At 43.9% G+C, this 20,668-nt stretch overlaps 1 non-coding gene across 1 annotated transcript; it reads left to right on the top strand.

The window, feature by feature from the left end:
* Nucleotides 1-7,799: 7,799 nt before the first annotated feature.
* On the top strand, nucleotides 7,800-7,901 carry LOC138401961 (small nucleolar RNA U13). Its single transcript, XR_011236567.1, has one exon. It is a non-coding gene; the product is annotated as a small nucleolar RNA U13 (small nucleolar RNA).
* Nucleotides 7,902-20,668: the final 12,767 nt, after the last annotated feature.

Genomic DNA, 20,668 nt, shown 5'->3' with positions numbered 1-20,668 from the left:
CTAGGGCCAGAGGGGAATGACAGCCTGCCCGGCTGGATCCTGGCTAGCCCTCAGTCTCTCCTGGACCGTCCACTGCCAGTCCTCTCTCTGTCCCCACCCTCGGCACGTGGGCACTGGCACTGTGGGCTTGTTGGAGGGCTGGGATGGGGCAGGGGTCAGGACCTGTGGGCAGAAGGTCACAGGGATGCATGGTGGTCCTGTCTGCCTCCCAGGCAGCAAGGGGAGCCTAGAGGAACCCTCCGGGGTGCCTGGGTGGCCCTGAGGGTGGGGAGGGGGCAGCCCAAGGGAGCAGATGGGTACAGCCCAGCGGTCTGGGATCCACCAGCAAGGTGAAACCGGAGGCTTCCATGGAGTTGGGCCACGCCGGCAGGACCCGGAACAGAGCAGTTCCGCGGCCCGGGCGGGCGTGGCCCAGGCGGCCACCTGGTCTCAGGCAGAGACGGCCTCCCACCCCACCCCCCACACCAGGCTGGCCGATGGGCGCCGGGACTAGAATGCAGGGGCGCCCGGGGCCCTGAGCCTTGGAGCCCGGGCCCCGCGCACCTTGCTGCGCCCCAACACCCCGCCGCTGCCGGAGCCAGCTCCGCCGCGCCCCCAGCCCCAGATACTCGAGCCTTCGCCTGCTCCCCGGTCCGAGCGGGTCTCCGGTAGGACCCGCTGCGACCCACCTGCTGTCGCCAGCGCGCCACCGCCGCGGCCGCTCTGCGCGCTGCGCCTGCCCCGCCCGCCGGCGCCGCCTGCGCACGGCCCGCCCCCACCCCCAGGCGCCCCATCTGGCTCGTGGCACCACCCGCCCGCACGCGCCCAGAGAGCCCACCCCGCTCCTGCCTCACACGGGGAAGACCGGGGCTCACGGGGCTTTAGAGAAGCCTATCACTGAGACCCATTTACGGATGAGGAGGCTCAGGCCATCATTAGCCCAGGTCACCTGGGTGAAGTTAAGGTCCAGGTCTGAGGATACAGAGCCCACCCTCTTTCCACTGCAGCAGATACCCTCCTTGATCCCTCCCCCAATACGTGTACTCCACCCAGTGGGGCGCCACCCAGGTCCCCCAACACAGGGTGGGAGGACTGTGGCTTCAGGCACAGTGAGATGTGCGCTGGGCGATCCCTGACCTCTCCCTGACCTCTCTCCTACAATGGGAGAAGGCAAGTCACCTTCACAACGTTGGCAAGATAGTGCAGCCTTTTCACAGTGTTCTGTGAGTTGGTGGAACTCACCCTGGCTGCTCTGCGCCTCCAGCTACCATATCCTGCGGGTAGGCAAACAGCCTCCCGGGCACAACCCGCATTGCTCCGGGAGGGCGCTCCAGAGCCCCAAGATTCCCATGGCAGCCCCTCCTGGCAAGCCCGGAGAACCCTGGGGGACCCCAATAGCAACTCCCCACTTGTAGTCATCTGTGAGAGCTATCGTGTGCTGTGTCCTCTGTACCAGTCCTCACGCCACAGACAGGCTCCGTGTCCTGCCATATGACCATCACAGACCTCCCACCACCCCCCCAGGCTCATTTATTCTTGGAGCCAGGGGGTCTTGTCTTTCTGCTCTTCCCGTTTCTTTCTTTCTTTTTTTTTTGAGACAGAGTCTCACTTTGTTGCCTGGGCTAGAGTGAGTGCCGTGGGGCTAGAGTGAGTGCCGTGGCGTCAGCCTAGCTCACAGCAACCTCAAACTCCTGGGCTCAAGCGATCCTCCTGCCTCAGCCTCCCGAATAGCTGGGACTACAGACATGCGCCACCATGCCGGCTAATTTTTTTTCTATATATATTTTTAGCCGTCCAGATAATTTCTTTGTATTTTTAGTAGAGACAGGGTCTCGCTCTTGCTCAGGCTGGTCTCGAACTCCTGACCTTGAGCGATCCACCCGCCTCGGCCTCCCAGAGTGCTGGGATTACAGGCATGAGCCACTGCACCCGGCCTTCCCGTTCCTTTGAAAGTGAGAACATTGGTGTGATGGGGTGTCAACTTGCTCCCAGCAAAACAATAACAACGCAGCCAAGCAGACACCTGCTTCCTCCAGAACTTTATACTGGACATGTTTGCAGGTTTATGTGTGGCTCATGGAATTGGATCTTAGGGGCACCTGCAGCCTGTCTGGCTTGTTGGGCTGATGACAGGATGGTGGGCTCCCAGACAAGATGGTGCCACCTGGAACATTCTGCCTTGGCCAGCCCCCTTGGTCCCTTGTGATCTTGGCTGATACCGTCTTGAGGAACTCCTCAGATGGGCTCTCACTTCTGGTGGGGATGACATTTCCCTTACCGTGCCCCCATGTTGCCTAAACATGACTAAACAGATGTTCCTTGTCCTGAAATGCCATCACAAAAGTCTAGAAAAATGCATTTCAGACCATGAGGCTTGGACAGTTTTGTCATGGAACTTCCCCAAGGCCTTACCATTGACAGCCTTATTGTTAGTGTACAGCATTTTGGAGCATTGACTTTTTATCTGCCCCAGAGAAGAGCTCTCACCACACTCCCTGTCATAGGCACCAACATATAATGGATATGCAAAGGCAAGTGTAGCTGATGAAGTAAACTGTACATTTCCAGATTGTACATTTCCTGGGATATGGCTGGGCCAAGCGCTGGGACCTCATTGAGCCAGGTGGTTACACAGAGCATCCCATGAAATGCAATGATGATAAAGTACCAAGAAAGAAAAAAGAAAAACAACACAAGGGAACACTTTTCAACTCACTCTACAAGGCCAGGATTACCCTGACACCAAACACAACAAAGACATCACATAAAAAGAAAACCACACACCCATGTCCCTCATGAATGTAGATGCAGAATTCCTCAACAAAATATAGTTGCCCCTTGAATAACACAGGTGTGAACGGTGCAAGTCCACTTATACCCAAATTTTTTCAAACCAATGTGGATCATGTAGATCAAAATTACAGTGTTCTGGGGATGCGAAAGCTGCGTATATGGGGTTGGCTTTTCATATGAGCAAGTTTCACAGGGTGGACTTCGGGGCTTGAGAATGCACAGATTTTGGTATATTCAGGGGTCCTGGAACCAATCTCCTGCATATACTGAGAGATGGCTGTACTAGCAAATCACATCCAGCAACATATAAAAAGAACCAAGTGGGACTTATCTCAGGAATACAAGGTTTATTTAACATATGAAAATCAGTCGGTGTAATACACCATACTAGTAAAAAAAGGCCAAAAACCACATGATCATCTCAATGACAAATAAAAGCACTCAACAAACTTAAGAATAAAAGGAAACTTCCTATACCCTATAAAGATATAAATATTATGTATCTATAATAATTTGTTTTTTGAGACAGGGTCTCACTCTGTCACCTGGGCTAGAGGGCATTGGTGTCATCATAGCTCATTGCAACTTTAAACGCCTGGGCTCAAGAGATCCTCCTGCCTCAGCTTCTTGAGCAGCTGTGACTCCAGGTGCGTGCCACCATGTCTGGTTAGTTTTTTTTTTTTCTTGTAGAGACAGTGTCTTGCTATTGCTCTGCTGGTCTTGAACTCCTGGCCTCAAGTATCCTCCTGCTTTGGCCTCCCAAAGTACTAGAATTACAGGCGTGTTCTAGCACACCTGACCTGACATGATCTTATGTATAGAAAATCCTAAAAAATCCACAAGAAGAAAAAAAAAACCGTTAGAACTAATAAACAAGTTAAGCAAAGGTACAGGATACAAGATCAATATACAAAAATCAATATATATCTATACACTAGCAATGAACTATCCCAAAATGAAATTAAGAAAATAATTCTGCCTTTCTGTATCCATAGTATCAAAACGAATAAGATACTTAGAATAAATATATATATTAAAAATACTTAGAATAAATTTAACAAAAGGAATGTAAAATGAACACACTGAATACTGCTAAACATCACTGAATGGAATTAAAGACAACCTAAGTAAATGGAAAGACATCCATGTTCATAGACTATAAGGCTTTATATTGTTAAAATGTCAGTATTCCCCAAATTGGTCTGTAGATTCAGTGCAATTTCTATCAAAATCCCAACTGCCTGTTTTGATGAAATTATCAAGCTGATTCCAAAATTCATATGGAAACTCAAGGGACCCAGAATACCCAAAATATTTTTGAAAAGAACAGAGTTGGAGGACTCACAATTCCTGATTTTTAATTTTAGTTTTATTTATTATTATTATTATTTGAGATAGACTTGCTCTGTTGCCTGGGCTAGAGTGCTGTGGCGTCAGCCTAGCTCACAGCAACCTCAAACTCCTGGGCTCAAGCAATCCTCCTGCCTCAGCCTCCTGAGTAGCTGGGACTACAGGCATGTGCCACCACGTCCGGCTTATTTTTTTCTTTTCTTTTTTTTGAGACAGAGTCTCGCTTTGTTGCCCGGGCTAGAGTGAGTGCTGTGGCGTCAGCCTAGCTCACAGCAACCTCAAACTCCTGGACTTAAGCTATCCTACCGCCTCAGCCTCCCGAGTAGCTGGGACTACAGGCATGTGCCACCGTGCCCGGCTAATTTTTTGTATATATATATTTTAGTTGGCCAGATAATTTCTTTCTATTTTTAGTAGAGACGGGGTCTCACTCTTGCTCAGGCTGGTCTCGAACTCCTGACCTCAAGCCATCCACCCGCCTCGGCCTCCCAGAGTGCTAGGATTACCGGCGTGAGCTACCAAGCCCGGCCGGGCTAATTTTTTTCTATGTATTTTTAGTTGTCTGGCTAATTGCTTTCTATTTTTAGTAGAGATAGGGTCTTTCTCTTGCTCAGGCTGGTCTCGAACTCCTGACCTCAAGCAATCCTTCTGCCTCAGCCTACCAGAGTGCTAGGATTACAGGTGTGAGCCATTGTGCCCAGTCTCTGATTTTTAAACTGACTACAAAGTTATAGTAATAAGACTCTGGTACCGACATAAGGGAATATGTGTAGATCAACGGAATAGAATTGAGAATCCAGAAATAAACTCTTACATTTATGGCCAATTGATTTTTAAAAAATAGAATTTATTAGCTGGGCGTGGTGGCACACAGCTGTAGTTCCAGCTACTCAGCAGGCTGAAGTGGGAGGATCACTTCAGCCCGGGAGTTCAAGGCTACAGTGCACTATGATTATACCTGTGAATAGCCACTGCACTCCATTCTGGGTAACATAGCAAGACCCCATCTCTTTTTTTTTTTTTTTTTTTGAGACAGAGTCTCACTCTGTTGCCCGGGCTAGAGTGAGTGCCATGGCGTCAGCCTAGCTCACAGCAACCTCAAACTCCTGGGCTTAAGCGATCCTACTGCCTCAGCCTCCCGAGTAGCTGGGACTACAGGCATGCGCCACCATGCCCGGCTAATTTTTTGTACATATATATTTTAGTTGTCCATATAATTTCTTTCTATTTTTAGTAGAGACGGGGTCTCACTCTTGCTCAGGCTGGTCTTGAACTCCTGACCTTGAGCGATCCACCCGCCTCGGCCTCCCAGAGTGCTAGAATTACAGGCGTGAGCCACCGCGCCCGGCCAAGACCCCATCTCTTAAAAAAACAATAGGCTTTATTTTTCAGAGCAGTTTTAGGTTCATAGCAATATTGAGCAGAAAGTACAGAGAGTTCTCAACGCACTGCCCCCACATGTGCATAACCTTTCTCGATACTGACATCGGCCACCCAGTGCAGAATGGTGCATTTGTTACAATTGATGGACCTACATTGACACATCATTATCACCATCAAGGCTGCTCTTGGTGCTGTATATTTCTTCTTTTTTTAAGACAGGATCTGGCTCACGCCTGTAATCCTAGCACTCTGGGAAGCTGAAGAGGGAGGATCGCTTGAGGTCAGCAGTTTGAGACAGGCCTGAGCAAGAGTGAGACCCTGTCTCTACTAAAAATAGAAAGAAATTAGCCAGACAACTCAAAATATATAGAAAAAATTAGCCGGGCATGGTGGTGCATGCCTGTAGTCCCAGCTACTTGGGATTGCTTGAGTCCAGGAGTTTGAGGTTGCTGTGAGCTAGGCTGACACCATGACACTCTAGCCTGGGCAACAGAGCGAAACTCTGTTTCAAAAAAAAAAAAAAAAGGGTCTCGCTCTGTTGCCCAGGCTAGAGTGTAGTAGCGTCATCATAGCTCACTTGCAATCTCAAACTCGTGGGCTCAAGTGCTCCTCCTACTTCCGGCCTGTGCTACTATAGGCATGTGCCAGCACACCCAAATAATTTTTCTAGTTTTTGTAGAGACAGAGTCTCGCTTTGTTGCCCAGACTGATCTTAAACTCCTGGGCTCAAGTGATCCTCCTGCCTCAGCCTCCCAAAGTGCTGGGGTGACAGGCATGAACCACCATACCCAACCCTTGGTGTACATTCTATGGGTTTTTGACGGATGTATCCACATTATAGTATCATACTGAATAGTTTCACTGCCCTAAAAATCCTCTGTGCTCTGCCTGTTTATCCCTCCCTCCCCCATTCCCTGTAAACCACTGATGTTTTTACTGTCTCCATAGTTGCGGCTTTTCCAGAATGTTACATAGTTGAAATTATACAGTATGTAGCCTTTTCAGACCGGCATCTTTCCCTTAGTATTATAATATGCATTTGAGGTTCCTCCCTGTTTTTCATAGCTTGATAGCTCATTTCTTTTTAGCACTGAATATATTCCATTGCCTGGATATACTACAATTTATTTATCTGTTTACCTAGTGAAGGGCATGTTTGATTGCTTCTAAGTTTGGACACTTATGAATAATGCTGCTGTAAATATCTGTGTGTAGGCTTTTGTGTGGACATAAGTTTTCAGTTCATTTGGGTAAACACCAAAGAGCACGATTACTGGATTGTTTGGTAAGAATATGTTTAGCTTTGTCAGAAACAACCAAATTGTCTTCTAAAGTGGCTGCACCGCTTTGCATTCCCACCATCATGAATGAGAGTTCCTGTTGCTCCACATTCTCACTAGTATTTGGTGTTGTCAGTGTTCTGGATTTTAGCCAATTTTTTATTTTTAAAATTTTTTTTAGAGATGGGGTCTCACTCTGTCACCCAGGCTGAGGTGCAGTGGCCCACTCATAGCTCACTGCAGCCTTGAACTCCTGGGCTCAAGGGATCCCTGAGTAGCTGGGACTACAGGCTCACACTATCATGCCCAGCTAATTTTTTCTATTTTTTAAAGAGGAGGAATTGCTCTGTTGCCCAAGCTGGTCTCAAATTCCTGGCCTCAAGTGATCCTCTCACCTCGACCTCCCAAAGTGCTGTGATTACAGGTTTGAGTCACCAGCCTGGCTTCATTGTTGTTTTATAATAATTTGCAATTTCCTAATGACGTATGGTTTTCACATGCTCATTTGCCATCTACTTATCTTCTTTGGTGAGGTGTCTATTCAGATCTTATGCTCATTTTTAAATTAGTTGTTTGTATTCTCATTGTTGAGTTTTAAAAGTTCTCTGTGTGTTTTGAATAACGGTCCTTTATGAGATGAGTCTTTTGCAAATATTTTCTCCTAGTCTGTGGCTTGTCTTTTCATTCTCTTGCCAGCCAACTGATTTTTGACAAGGGTGCCAAAACAATTAAATGGGGGAAAGAGTGGTCTTCACAAATTGATCTGAGATAACTAGATATTCACATGCAAATGAATGAAGTTGGATTCCTACCTTGTACCACATATAAAAATTAACTAAAAATGGATCAAAGACCTAAATATAAGAGCGAAAACTATAAAACTCCTAGAAGAAAACACAGGAGTAACTCTTCATGAACCTGGATTAGGCAATAATTTCCTAAATATGACACCAAAAGTTCAAGCAACCACAGAAAATGTAGATAAGTTGGACTTCATCAAAATTAAAAACTTTGATCCTTTGTAGTTCATAAGCATGATGATGGGTTTTCACGCACATGTGTGAGATGTGTCTCCCTCAAAACTTGTTACCATGTGTGCACATTACCTGTCTGACATGAAAAACAAAAAAAGAAACAAAAACTCTGTGCTTGGCCAGGCACGGTGGCTCACACCTGTAATCCTAGCACTTTGGGAGGCCAAGGTGGGAGGATCACTTGAGGTTAGGAGTTTGAGACCAGCCTGAGCAAGAGCGAGATCCTGTCTGTACAAAAAATAGAAAAATTCACCAGGTGTGGTGGCGCATGCCTGTAGATCCAGCTACTCCGAGGCTGAGGCAAGAGAATAGCTTGAGCCCAGGAGTCTGAGGTTGTTGTGAGCTAGGCTGATGCCACGGCACTCTAGCCCGGGCAACAGAGCGAGACTCTGTCTCAAAAAAACAAACAACAAGAACAAAAAAAACCCCTCTGTGTTTCACAAGACACCATCAAGAAAGCAAGAAAGTAAAAACAGAATCCATAGATTGGGAGAAAATATTTGCAAATCATATATCTCATAAGGTGATTGTATCCATAATATATAAAGAACCTTACAACTAAACAACAAAAGGATAAATTGCACAGTTTGAAAATGGGCAAAGGATCTGTCAATGGAAAAGAAGCCAAACTCTGTAAAATAATTTTAAAGAGATTTATTCTGACCCAAATTTGAGGACCATGACCCAGAGCCACGTCCAAGAAGCCTTGAGCAAGTAGACTTCTGTGGCTGGGTTACAGTTTGGTTTTATACATTTCAGGGAGACAGGGGTTACAGGTAAAGTCATAAATAAGTATGTAGGAGGCATACAGCGGTTTGGCCCGAAAAGGTGGGTCATGGGGGGCGGGTTACATGAAGCTTTGTCTAAAGGTTTGGAATGTTTTAAGACAAGGAGGTCTGTCAATCAGAGACAAGCCACCAAACATGTATTTGATATGTGTGTTGTGTAAATTGAGGACCTGCAGGTTTGTCTTGCGTACCGTTAGGCCTGTTAATGGGTTACAAAGCGTGTCTCCAAGAAGGAGGGGTGCGTGACGAGGCCTGTCTGACCTCCCTCCTCATGGCAGACAATTTAGTTTTAGGATATTCCCCTGGCCAAGAGGGGGTCCATTCAGTCAGCCGGTGGCGGGGAGCCTGACGATTTTATTTTAGTTCACAGATCTGAATAGACATTTCTCCAAAAAAGATATACGAATGTAAGCAGGTGGAAAGACTCCTGACACCATTAGTCATCAGGGAAATGCAAATCAAAACCACAGTGAGATAGCACTGCGCCACACCCATCAGGGTGGCTACAGGAAAAAAGTCAGATAATAACAAGTATTGCAGATGTGGAATGACTGGAACCCTCATACACTGCTGGGAGGAATGTAAGGTGGTGCAGCAGCCACTTTGGAAAACACGTAGGCAGTCCCTTAAAATGCTAAACACTAAATTACCATATGATCTAGTCATTCTGCTCCTAGTGTGACAGAGGGAATGGAAAAAATGGCAAAAATGTTTTCTGTCTCTTTAAAACATTCTCCACTCCTTTTTGGGAAGGAAAGCCTGCATCCCTGCCTCCTCCGGTGGTTGCGGGGTTGGCGGGGGAGGGTCAGCCGTTGTTTATTTGTGCAATAGGGGATGGCCCACCCCACCTGGTACAGGGAGATCCTTGGCAGGGGTCGTGAGATTGTCTTCTGCAGGGATGCAATGTTCAGAATTACCAACCATACTTGAACAATAATTGCCTGAAACTGAGAACCCGTCCTTTAAAAGCTCTGTATTTCTGTGAGTGTGCAGGAAATTTGGGATTTTGAAAGAGAAGGTCTACCGTTTTCCCTCCTTTGTCGGCAAAGTAAACTCTCTTTCCTTCCTCCTCAGAACACTTGACCTTGTTCTTCTTCTGCCTCGTGGACAAGTGCCAAGATTTGGTAACACTAGCGACGTATACCTAAGAGAAATGAAAACACGTGTCTTCGCAAAAACTCATATGTGAATGTTCATTGTAGTTTTATTCATGATAGCCAAAAATGGAAGCAATCTAAATGTCCATCAAATGATAATGAATAAATAAAATGTGATTCAGCCACACAGCGGAACATTACCTGCCTGTAAAAATGAATACAATGGTACTACAACACAGACGAAGCTCAACAAATTTGTGCTAAGTGACAGAAGCCAGTCACAGATGACCACATATTATATGAATTTATTTATATGAAATGTCCAGAATAGGCCAAACCATGGACACAGAGGGTAGATTAGTGGTTTCCAGGGGCTGGGAGGGGCAGACTGGGGAGGGGCTGCTAACTGTTACAGGGTCTCTTTTGGGGGTGACGAAATGTTCTGAAATGAGATAGTGGTGATGGTTGCACAACTCTATGAATATACTAAAACCCACTGAACTGTATCATCATATGTGAATAAAGCTGTTATAAAAATAAAAGATAAAGCATCCAACTGTTTCCAAGAAGAAACACTGGACCACCATCTTTCCTGAGCTCGGGGGCAGGAGGGGCTGGGCGCTGAGAGGGGAAACCTGGTGAGCAGAGGACAGACTCTGAGGTTGGGTGACTACTGTCTTCCCCCAAACTGGCCCTGTCTCCATTGCCTGACCCAGGTCAACACCCCCCTTCACCCCTTAATCACGGAGTCTAGGTGCCACATGAGACCCAGCTGTCCCCATGTCCTCCAGCCTCCTGGAGTTCCGTTTTCTGTTAGCATCCAAATGAGATCGCTCCAATCAGAGCATTCATTTCAGGTAATCGGGCCCTCCTCAGGCTCTGAGGGCGTTTGGCCAGGGGCAGAGTGGGGCATGGAAACAAAAGAAGCCTTGCGTCTCTCCCAAGTCAGTCCTCATTGCTGTCTTTCTCTCCACTTTTGTGTGTCTCCTGCAGCTTGTCCTCTCTGTCCCCATGCTCCCTCACCCCCATCCGCCTGCAGCCTGTTATTCTCCTTGGGGCCAAAGCCAGCCCAAACTCCACCATTCACAGCTCACCGGCATACTGCAGCATGTGACCTTTCCAAACTTATCCCCCGCACACTTCACCACGAACTGGCTTCCAAAGCCTGCCTTCTTTTTGCTCTCCAGCCTTGGTAATGGCAGCCACATCTGTCTCCATCCCTTACCAAGCTCTCTGCCAAAGGCTGACCCTGGTTCCCTGCACCCACTAGGTCGGAGAGGCCCACATCTGGTTTTCCAAATACCACCCCCCAGAAGCCCCAGCTAGATGCCTGGCTCTTCTGAGCCCCAGACCACACTCTTTGTGATCTGCCAGAGCAAGGGAGGACTGGGGAGCTGAAGAGTTGGCCCCACGGAATCCAGGGAAGGGGGGCAGTATTGCTCAGACCCCCATCATTTGAACTGCCACTGTGAAATACCCCAGACCCCCTCTGACCTAGAAGTGGCAGGTCACAAAGCCTGCACAAAGGCAGGTATGAAATTTGCATTTTGCATCTGTGGTTTTTATTTTATTTATTTATTTATTTAGAGACAGGGCCTTACTATGTTGCCCAGGCTGGTCTCAAACTCCTGGCCTCAAGTGATACTCCTGCCTCAGCCTCCCCAAATGCTAGGATTACAGGTGTGAGCCACTGCACCCAGCCAGAAGGTAGGAATTCTTGCCAAAGTTAGGTCTCCTGACTTTCTGTCTGCAGTGCCTGGTAGAGAGAGGAGGGCAAATATTTTCCTTGTCCCTTGCTTTCCAAATTTGAATCGGCAGAGAAAAGCATTTGTTACAACTGGTTCTTTGAATTGTGACTCTTGTGTCGACCTTACAAATGAGATTCAGAAGATTTGCTCCCCTGTGGCGCAAAGCTTGATGGCAGCCACCTGAGAAACGTAGACTCCAAGGAGATGGCATCAGTGCTCCAAAGTGGGGAAGCTAAGATTTCACTCATAGAGGCAGAAAGTCTTAGCAGGTTGCAACATTTTCCCTCTAAGGCCAGTAGGTACAGCAATTCTGATAGGACATTCGTTACATTCCAAGGAAAATTGTCTTAACATTCCATTAATAGGAGTAATGTTCTCAGGGTATCTTATCTCTAGTACCGCTCTGTCATTTCTAATCATTTACAGGAAAAAGCAGAAGTTGCAATGCGTACATTGTGACTCTTGCCACATAGCCACATTCCTTGCAAGGCTCAGAATAACTCGAAGTTCCAACAGTTTTAAGTTTGGATTATTTAATTTCACACTTGTGAATTTGGTTCTGGGCACACACGTTGGCTGGTGACCCACGGCCTCCCAGCAGCGGTGCTTGTTCTCCTTGTCTTTTGTGTGGTTTAAGGAGGAAAATCGTAAGATAAGACTCTTCTACTAGCTTGTTTTATGTCTTGAGAGCTTGGCTTTGTGACCATTGAAAATATTCTCTTTGGTCTCCACTAGCCAGGGGTCGCTTGCACTGTCAGGCCAGTGCCAGCCTGCTAGGGATCAGAAACGCAGAGTGTCTCCGTCACTTGCTAGCTCTGAGGGGAATTTAATTGTCTCAACCTTCCTTGCCTTGTTAGCAATGAGGGTCTTTACCTTCTCAGGCTGTCTTGGGACGGGCTTCGCATCCTGAAGTGGACTGCATCTTTTCCAGCCTCTATCTGACGCACTTATTGTGGCCACGGTTAAGCCATAAAAAGGCTTATTGGTTTTGAGTCACAATTAAAGTAGGTATACCATTGAAGATTGGGACTTTTGTATCTAAAAGTATTTTTTAAGAGTGCTGTCATCCTAAACAACTGTCTTATTGGTAACCACAGAAAGATCAAATTCAAAAGAAGACACAAAGGAATAAAATGGCTAGCCTTAGGGACTCCCTCCGCAAGGTTAAAGAACAGAAATCAGATGTTGAACAATAGTTAAAACCCACACTCTGTAAATTCTCCTTCTTCACCCACCTGTGCTCCCGTTTCTCACCAAGTCCCTGTCCCTGAACCCCCAGAAGATCTTTCAGACCTCTGGGCCCCTGGCTTAAACTTCTCCACCTCAAAATCTGGCCCCGTCTTCTCAGCAAATTCCTTTTACTCCTAATACTCCTCCAGATTCTCCAAATAGTCTTTTTTTTTTTTTTTTTGAGACAGAGTCTCACTCTGTTGCCCAGGCTAGAGTGAGTGCCGTGCCGTCAGCCTAGCTCACAGCAACCTCAAACTCCTGGGCTCAAGCGATCCTTCTGCCTCAGCCTCCCGAGTAGCTGGGACCACAGGCATGCGCCACCATGCCCGGCTAATTTTTTCTACATATATTTTTAGTTGGCCAGATCATTTTTTTCTATTTTTAGTAGAGACGGGGTCTCGCTCTTGCTCAGGCTGGTCACGAATCCAAATTAGTCTTTAAACACCCAGCTGCCTACTTTAACTTCCCTTTCCCTGCAAAATTTGCAGGCGCTCTCCAGCCTGATCTCCAGGTACAAGATAAACATTTACTTATGTAAATGCTGAGAGCCAGAAAGCAATCTTTTTATTTTCTTTTCTTTTTCTTTTTTTTTTAAATTTCAGCTTATTATGGGGGTACAAAAGTTCAGGTTATGTATATTGCCCATGCCCCCCCATCCCCCCGAGTCAGAGCTTCAAGCGTGTCCATTCCCCAGACAGTGCGCATCGCACTCATTATGTAGGTATACACCCATCCCCCTCCCCCACCCCCCACATCTGTCCGATACCCAATTGGTGTCATTCCCAAATGTGCACTTAGGTGATGATCAGGGAAACCAATTTGCTGGTGAGTACATGTGGTGCTTATTTTTCCATTCTTGGAATACTTCACTTAATAGAATGGGTTCCAACTCTCTCCAGGAGAACAAAAGAGATTCTATATCACTGTTATTTCTTATAGCTGAGTAATACTCCATGGTATACATATACCACATTTTACTAATCCACTCATGTATTGATGGGCATTTGGGTTGTTTCCATATCTTTGCAATTGTGAATTGTGCTGCTATAAACATTTGGGTGCAGGTATCTTTGTCATAGAATGTCTTTTGTTCTTTTGGGTAGATGCCCAATAATGGGATTGCTGGATCGAATGGTAGGTCTACTTGAATCTGTTTAAGGTATCTCCATATTGCTTTCCACAGGGGTTGCACTAGTTTGCAGTCCCACCAGCAGTGTATGAGTGTTCCTGTCTCTCCACATCCACGCCAACATGCATTGTTTTGGTACTTTTTAATAAAGGCCATTCTCACTGGAGTTAAGTGATATCTCATTGTGGTTTTGATTTGCATTTCCCTGATGATTAGAGATGTTGAGCATTTTTTCATATGTTTGTTAGCCATTGTTATATCTTCTTTTGAAAAATTTCTATTCCTGTCCTTTGCCCACTTTTTGATAGGGTTGTTTGATTTTTTCTTACTGATTTTCCAGAGTTCTAAATAGATTCTTGTTATCAGTCCGTTATCTGACGTGTAGCATGCGAAAATTTTTTGCCATTCTGTAGGTTGTCTGTTTATTCTCGTGACGGTTTCTTTGGCTGTGCAGAAGCTTTTTAATTTAATCAGGTCCCATTTATTTATTTTTGTTGTTGCTGTGATTGCCTTAGGGGTCTTCATAAATTCTTTGCCTAGGCCAGTGTCTGTAAGAGCAATCTTGAACTGACACGAGAACTTGCAGCCCTACTGGCTTTACCACACCTTACAACTCCTGCTACTTCCCAGGGCTCTGTAATCTAAATTCATCGGTGCTAGGCCTTCCTATATTGGGGGCCCCAACAACAAAAAAATTTATTGGGCTGTCCAATGCTTGGGGAAAAAAATCTTCAAAATTACTCTAGATCTCTGATGGTAATAAACAAATATGCCCCCAAACTACTCCCTCTTGGAGAAAAACATTATCCTTTCTCACCTTCCTTGAAAGTGTAAATCTTTTCATGTCTTTAAAAGTGACGTATCTGAAGAATTATTAGTAACTAAAACAACTCCTATGTCTGCCCATCTGAGACAAAAAAAAAAAAAAGAAAAGCTGAATGTTTAACTTCTTAGGTGCTTTACCTCAATAATGTTTGATAATTGTCTTATATATGTTACAAAAACTGCCAGCAAAAACATAATATAATGACTAATTTTGTTTAATGTTTCATAAGGTTTCACAATTTAAACATAATTGTTAAACAAAGTAAATTGTTAAACAAAGTAAACTTATATCAATGTAAGTGGGAAAAAATTTATAAATAATTGCTGAACATAAATTTGAGCTTATCTACTTTTGGCCTCCAATTACAAAGGAACAAAAGATAGTTGTGCCTGTTAGGAAACATGTTTTGTGCTGCACTGAAAAATTGTTCTATGAGGAGGCATATATTTGTAGAAATTATGAAATGGTGTTAATCTACAAAGTGATGGCTCATAATTGCTTACTACTAGTTTTCAACTTTCACTAGAAATTAAGGTTACTAAGAGTTAAGAATTCTTTTTTTTGTTGTTGTTATTGGAGACAGAGTCTCTCTCTGTCACCCTGTGTAGAGTTCAGTGGCATCATCATAGCTCACTGCAACCTCAGACTCTTGGGCTCAAGTGATCCTCCTGCCTCAGCCTCTTGAGTAGCTGGGACTACAGGTGTGCACCACCACAACTGGCTGATTAAGAATTCTAACTAATATATGTAATTAAAACTACCAGGATAATAGGGGAAAACAACTCTGTATGCAAAGCATACAAGAAAATAAGATATATTTGTGGTAAGGAAAGCCATACGATATGAAAGACATTTTTGTCAAGGAAAGAGTTATTATGTTTTAGCTTGGAGGTTATTCAAAGGTAGTTTCAAAATAAATCAATGAATAAAAGCTAAAAACTGAGTGGATATAAAAAGTTGGAAAAAGAGAAAACAAAAGAGAAGCTCTTTTATGGTCCTGCTGACTAACTTAAATAAATTCATTATAAGGGTTGTTTAAATGAGCCTTATCATCAGGAGTAAACTGTTACAAAACTAGAATTTGGTCCTCTCTATTAAGAGGACAAAGTTTTTTAAAGTATTGGTCTGCTCTTGATAAAACATATTATGAAAGATTTTTCTTTACCTTTTAAATGATCTGCCTAAAAACCAAAAATTTTGTGTCTTTTTTTTTTTTCCAGACCTGTAATACAAGAAAAAATTTGTGTCTTATCAAACTAATTTCTTGTGCTTCATGGTGTCTTTTATCAGGTCTTTGCTCAAAAAACTGACTCCTCTCTATTAAAAAAGTTAAGATTTTTTTTCTACAACCATGTCACTTTCTATATTTGCCTTTGAAGTCTTTTAATTATCACTCTGGTTAAATGAATAACTATTGTTTCACAGTGACCTGTGATCCCATGAAGTATTTAAACTTTCACATTTTTGACAACTTCCCAAAATCAAATTCTAAATTAAATGTTTTCGACATTGAATTAATTTTGGGATTTTCCAGATGGGCCACTGGAATATCTCAAAAGAATTTATTCTCTCTCCTTATAAAAAGAGAGATGTTAAACTAATTAGAATTATTTGATATGTTCAATCTACACAGGAAGCATTGTCAAACAAGAAATGATTTGGAACCCTCTTTAAGTTATATTTGTTATATGTTATTAATATAAATGTTCCAAAAAGTATATAAAGTTCTTCAAAATGTGGTATGTTCTAGTATGATAGTATCAGTCACAATTCTACTTATTATCTTAAAATCTTGTTTGTCACAACTAACCAAGAAAGTCTCACCAGATCTTTACAGCTATTTTTGAGTCTTTTGTCATTCACAATTTTTTTACTCTAATATTTTCCTGAAAGCTGTTAATAATCAGCTATAGTCCGAGATTGCTTCTTCCTCAAAGAGATTCATGGAAAAGACTAACTCTCTAACAGGTTTCTGATAACTTTAAGATCATACTATTGGACTGGATAAGAATTTCCAGAACTCTGGTGGATTCATAAAACTGCTAATTCAAGGATCAAGCAAAACAAGAATTAATTACCTAGGACTCAATAAACTGATGAAAAAACAATTTTTTTAATTTTTTTTTTTACCAGGCAGACACAGCCTTCAATGTAAAACAAAAGTGTGTTCCTATGAATTATTTTTTAACAGCCTTTTTGTTTGAAACATTGCTGGTTCTTTAATGTCTTGTTTTCCAGATTTAAGCAAATCTTTTTTTATTTTCTCTCAAGCTATCTATAGTTTACAGCAATTTGGTAAAGTATACCTTTTAAAACAAAATTAAAACATTTATCTTTTTCTCCCTACTTGATCCTTCACTGATATAAACTATCCATGAGTATTCTTATTTTCACAACAATATGGTTGTTTGCATAGGTTCAATAAGCATCTGTTCTCCTTGTAACAGGACACCATGAAAACATTTGTTATACTACCGAGTCTTTGAGTTTTTATTTTATTTTATTTTTTTAGAAATAAGGTCTCACTCCGTCCCCCAGGCTGGAGTGCAGTGGTGCAATCATAGCTCACTGTAACTTTGAATTCCTGGGCTTAAGCCATCCTCCCGCCTTGGCCTCTCAAGTAGCTGGAACTACAGGTGCACACCACCATGACTAGTTAAGACTGTGACTGGAACTTCATATTTTCATTTCTTTTTTTTTAATTTTAATTTTTCGGGGCTGGGCACGGTGGCTCACGCCTGTAATCCTAGCACTCTGGGAGGCCGAGGCGGGAGGATCGTTCGAGGTCAGGAGTTCTAGACCAGCCTGAGCAAGAGTGACACCCCATCTCTACTAAAAATAGAAAGAAGTTATCTGGACAACTAAAAATATATAGAAAAAATTAGCCGGGCATGGTGGCGCATGCCTGTGGTCCCAGCTACTCGGGAAGCTGAGGCAAGAGGATCGCCTAAGCCCAGGAGTTTGAGGTTGCTGTGAGCTAGGCTGATGCCACAGCACTCTAGCCAGGGCAACAGAGTGAGATTCTGTCTGGAAAAAAAAAAAAGTAATTTTTCCCAGGCTAAGCTTCATTGGGAATGAATTTCACATTTTCAGATATGACCAGACAACTTTAAGGAGCTAAGGTTGACTTGATAGAGCCAGTGCTTATATAGCCCCCTTGGAAAAAGTGACTTGGCACATGGCTTAAAAAGCTCCTAGCCTTACAGGTGAGTAAGGAGTGCCACTCCCTGGCAGGTCCAGGAACATCAGGATATTTCAGGGACCTGGAGAAGAGAGGAATTCGCCCAAATCTATAGGTTTTGCAGGTGAAGTCTAATGGTGAGTCGGCTTGGCTTCTTAGCCTTGAGGGGCTTTTAAAAGTCAAATCTGAGAGTCCTTCTTATTTCTGTTCAACAAAGCAGACTTAAAAAGAGCTGTATGATTAATCATGATCCTTGCTGTCCTTATGTAAACAGTTAGACCAAATTTAATGAAACTAAACTTACTCATTTATTTATTTATTTTTTGAGACAGAGTCTCACTCTGTTGCCCAGGCTAGAGTGCCATGGCGTCAGCCTAGCTCACAGCAACCTCAAACTCCTGGGCTCAAGCAATCCTTTTGCCTCAGCCTCCTGAGTAGCTGGGACCACAGGCATGCACCACCATGCCCGGCTAATTTTTTCTATATATTTTTAGTTGTCCAGATAATTTCTTTCTATTTTTAGTAGAGACAGGGTCTTGCTCTTGCTCAGGCTGGTCTTGAACTCCTGACCTCGAGTGAACCTCCTGCCTCGGCCTCCCAGAGTGGTAGGCTTACAGACATGAGCCAATACGCCTGGCTGAAACTAAACTCATTTTACAAATTAGTTTTATTTTGATTATCTTTGATACAAGTGCAGATGACTGTAGGGAAGACATTCTATATTACAATAAACTATATATAATACACCATTATGGGATGTCGAACAGTTCCACATTCACTGAATTTAAGCTTTTTCCTCTTGGTGAACTGACTCCTGCCATTTTGTGCATTTCGGTCAATAATTAACATTTCCAATTTGTCTCCCATCCTTCTCACTTGGAATCACTAAAAACTAAAACTACCATTTCCCTTAAGTCTTAACAAGCTAAAGCTGGATGACTTGACATAAACTTCAGAGAAATCACAACAGATCACGTACAGACAACCTTCATGCCTATTACTATATAGGCCACTTGAAAAGTTCACTAGAACATCAAATGACATCACCAGAGACATTCAAACTACAAACCGGAATTCATCAAAATTGTTGCTGCCTTCCCCCCACTCCAAGTAAAAATGCTTCGAACCCAACATCTAGTAATCTTCTCAACTTACTGCCCTCTGAACTCAAAAACTTGGTTTATATTTGCTCCAGCCATTAACCTTTTTTTTTCTTGCTTAATGTGTCTCATTAAGTACCTGTTTGCTTTCGCTATATAGAGGTCTAACTTAGGTAAGAGCCCACCTACAATATTGCCTCTGAAAATGAGACACAATTGCCTAACTAAACTATTCTCATGACTAAGAGACTAATTCAAAAAGATACTGGACAATGTACTTAGATTTGTTCTTTTCTGCTTGTTCCAATTTATGTTCTTCTCTCCCTTTGCAGATCTCTTGCTGCTCAGCTACTAACATGATTCTTCCCTCCACAGCCATCAAATCAGCCTTCTTTTTTTTTTTTTTTTTTGAGACAGAGTCTTGCTCCCTGTTGCCCAGGCTGGAGAGCAGTGGCCTCAGGCTGGTCTTGAACTCCTGGCCTCCTGGCTTTAAGCCGTTCTCCCACCTGGGCCTCCCAAAGTGCTAGGACTACGGGCGTGAGCCACCACACCCAGCCTAAACCAGCTTTTTTATTTATTTTATTTTATTTTATTTTTAATTTTTTTTTGTGTGTGCCAGGTTCCGTCCAGGCACTGTTGAAGCAGGAAACCTTGGCGACTCTCGGCGAAGAACGTCTAAACCAGCTTTTAATAAATGCAACTTCTAGGGAAGTTCCAGAAGGGGGAAATGAAGGAGTTAAAACACACTTATTGACTAAGTAAAAGGCAATTGAAAAAATTGGAAGTGCAGAAAGACCACTCTGGCCTTCATGCTGTTTCTTTTTTTTTTTTTTTTTTTGAGACAGAGTCTCGCTCTGTTGCCCAGGCTAGAGTGCCATGGCGTCAGCCTAGCTCACAGCAACCTCAAACTCCTGGGCTTAGGCGATCCTTTTGCCTCAGTCTCCCCAGTAGCTAGGACCACAGGCACACACCACCGTGCCCGGCTAATTTTTTACTTTTTTAGTAGAGATAGGGTCTCGCTCTTGCTCAGGCTGGTCTCGAACTCCTAGAGCTCAAGTCATCCTCGTTTAGGCCTCTCAGAGTGCTAGGATTACAAACGTGAGCCACCGTGCCGGCCCATGCTGTTTCTTAAAAGCAGAAGATGAAGTTCCTATGTGAAAGATGCTACATCTTTATCCCCAAGGGTGAGAAGTTGAGATGAGAGAATTCTGTACAGACCTTGTGAAAATAACTCTTTTCTTTTCTTTTTTTTTTTTTTTTTTTTTTTGAGACAGAGTCTCACTCTGTTGCCCAGGCTAGAGTGAGTGCCGTGGCGTCAGCCTAGCTCACAGCAACCTCAAACTCCTGAGCTCAAGCAATCCTCCTGTCTCAGCCTCCCGAGTAGCTGGGACTACAGGCATGCGCCACCATGCCTGGCTAATTTTTTCTATATATATTTTTAGCTGTCCATATAATTTCTTTCTATTTTTAGTAGAGGTGGGGTCTCGCTCTTGCTCAGGCTGGTCTCGAACTCCTGAGCTCAAACGATCGGCCCACCTCGGCCTCCCAGAGTGCTAGGATTACAGGCGTGAGCCACCGCGCCCGGCCCCCAAAATAACTCTTATCTTTTAAGCCTCCCCACATAATTTAGCTGCTCCTTCACATCCTACTATTCTTTGTCCAATTCACTGTGTAAGTAACCAACTCCAGCTGCTTGATTAGGTTTTCTTTTGTTTTTGTTTTTTCTTCCGGGGGCGGGGAGGGCGGGGCC

This window comes from Eulemur rufifrons, chromosome 21 (assembly GCF_041146395.1).
Source record: "Eulemur rufifrons isolate Redbay chromosome 21, OSU_ERuf_1, whole genome shotgun sequence".
NCBI lineage: Eukaryota > Metazoa > Chordata > Mammalia > Primates > Lemuridae > Eulemur > Eulemur rufifrons.
This window is presented reverse-complemented; position numbering and strand designations above follow the sequence as displayed.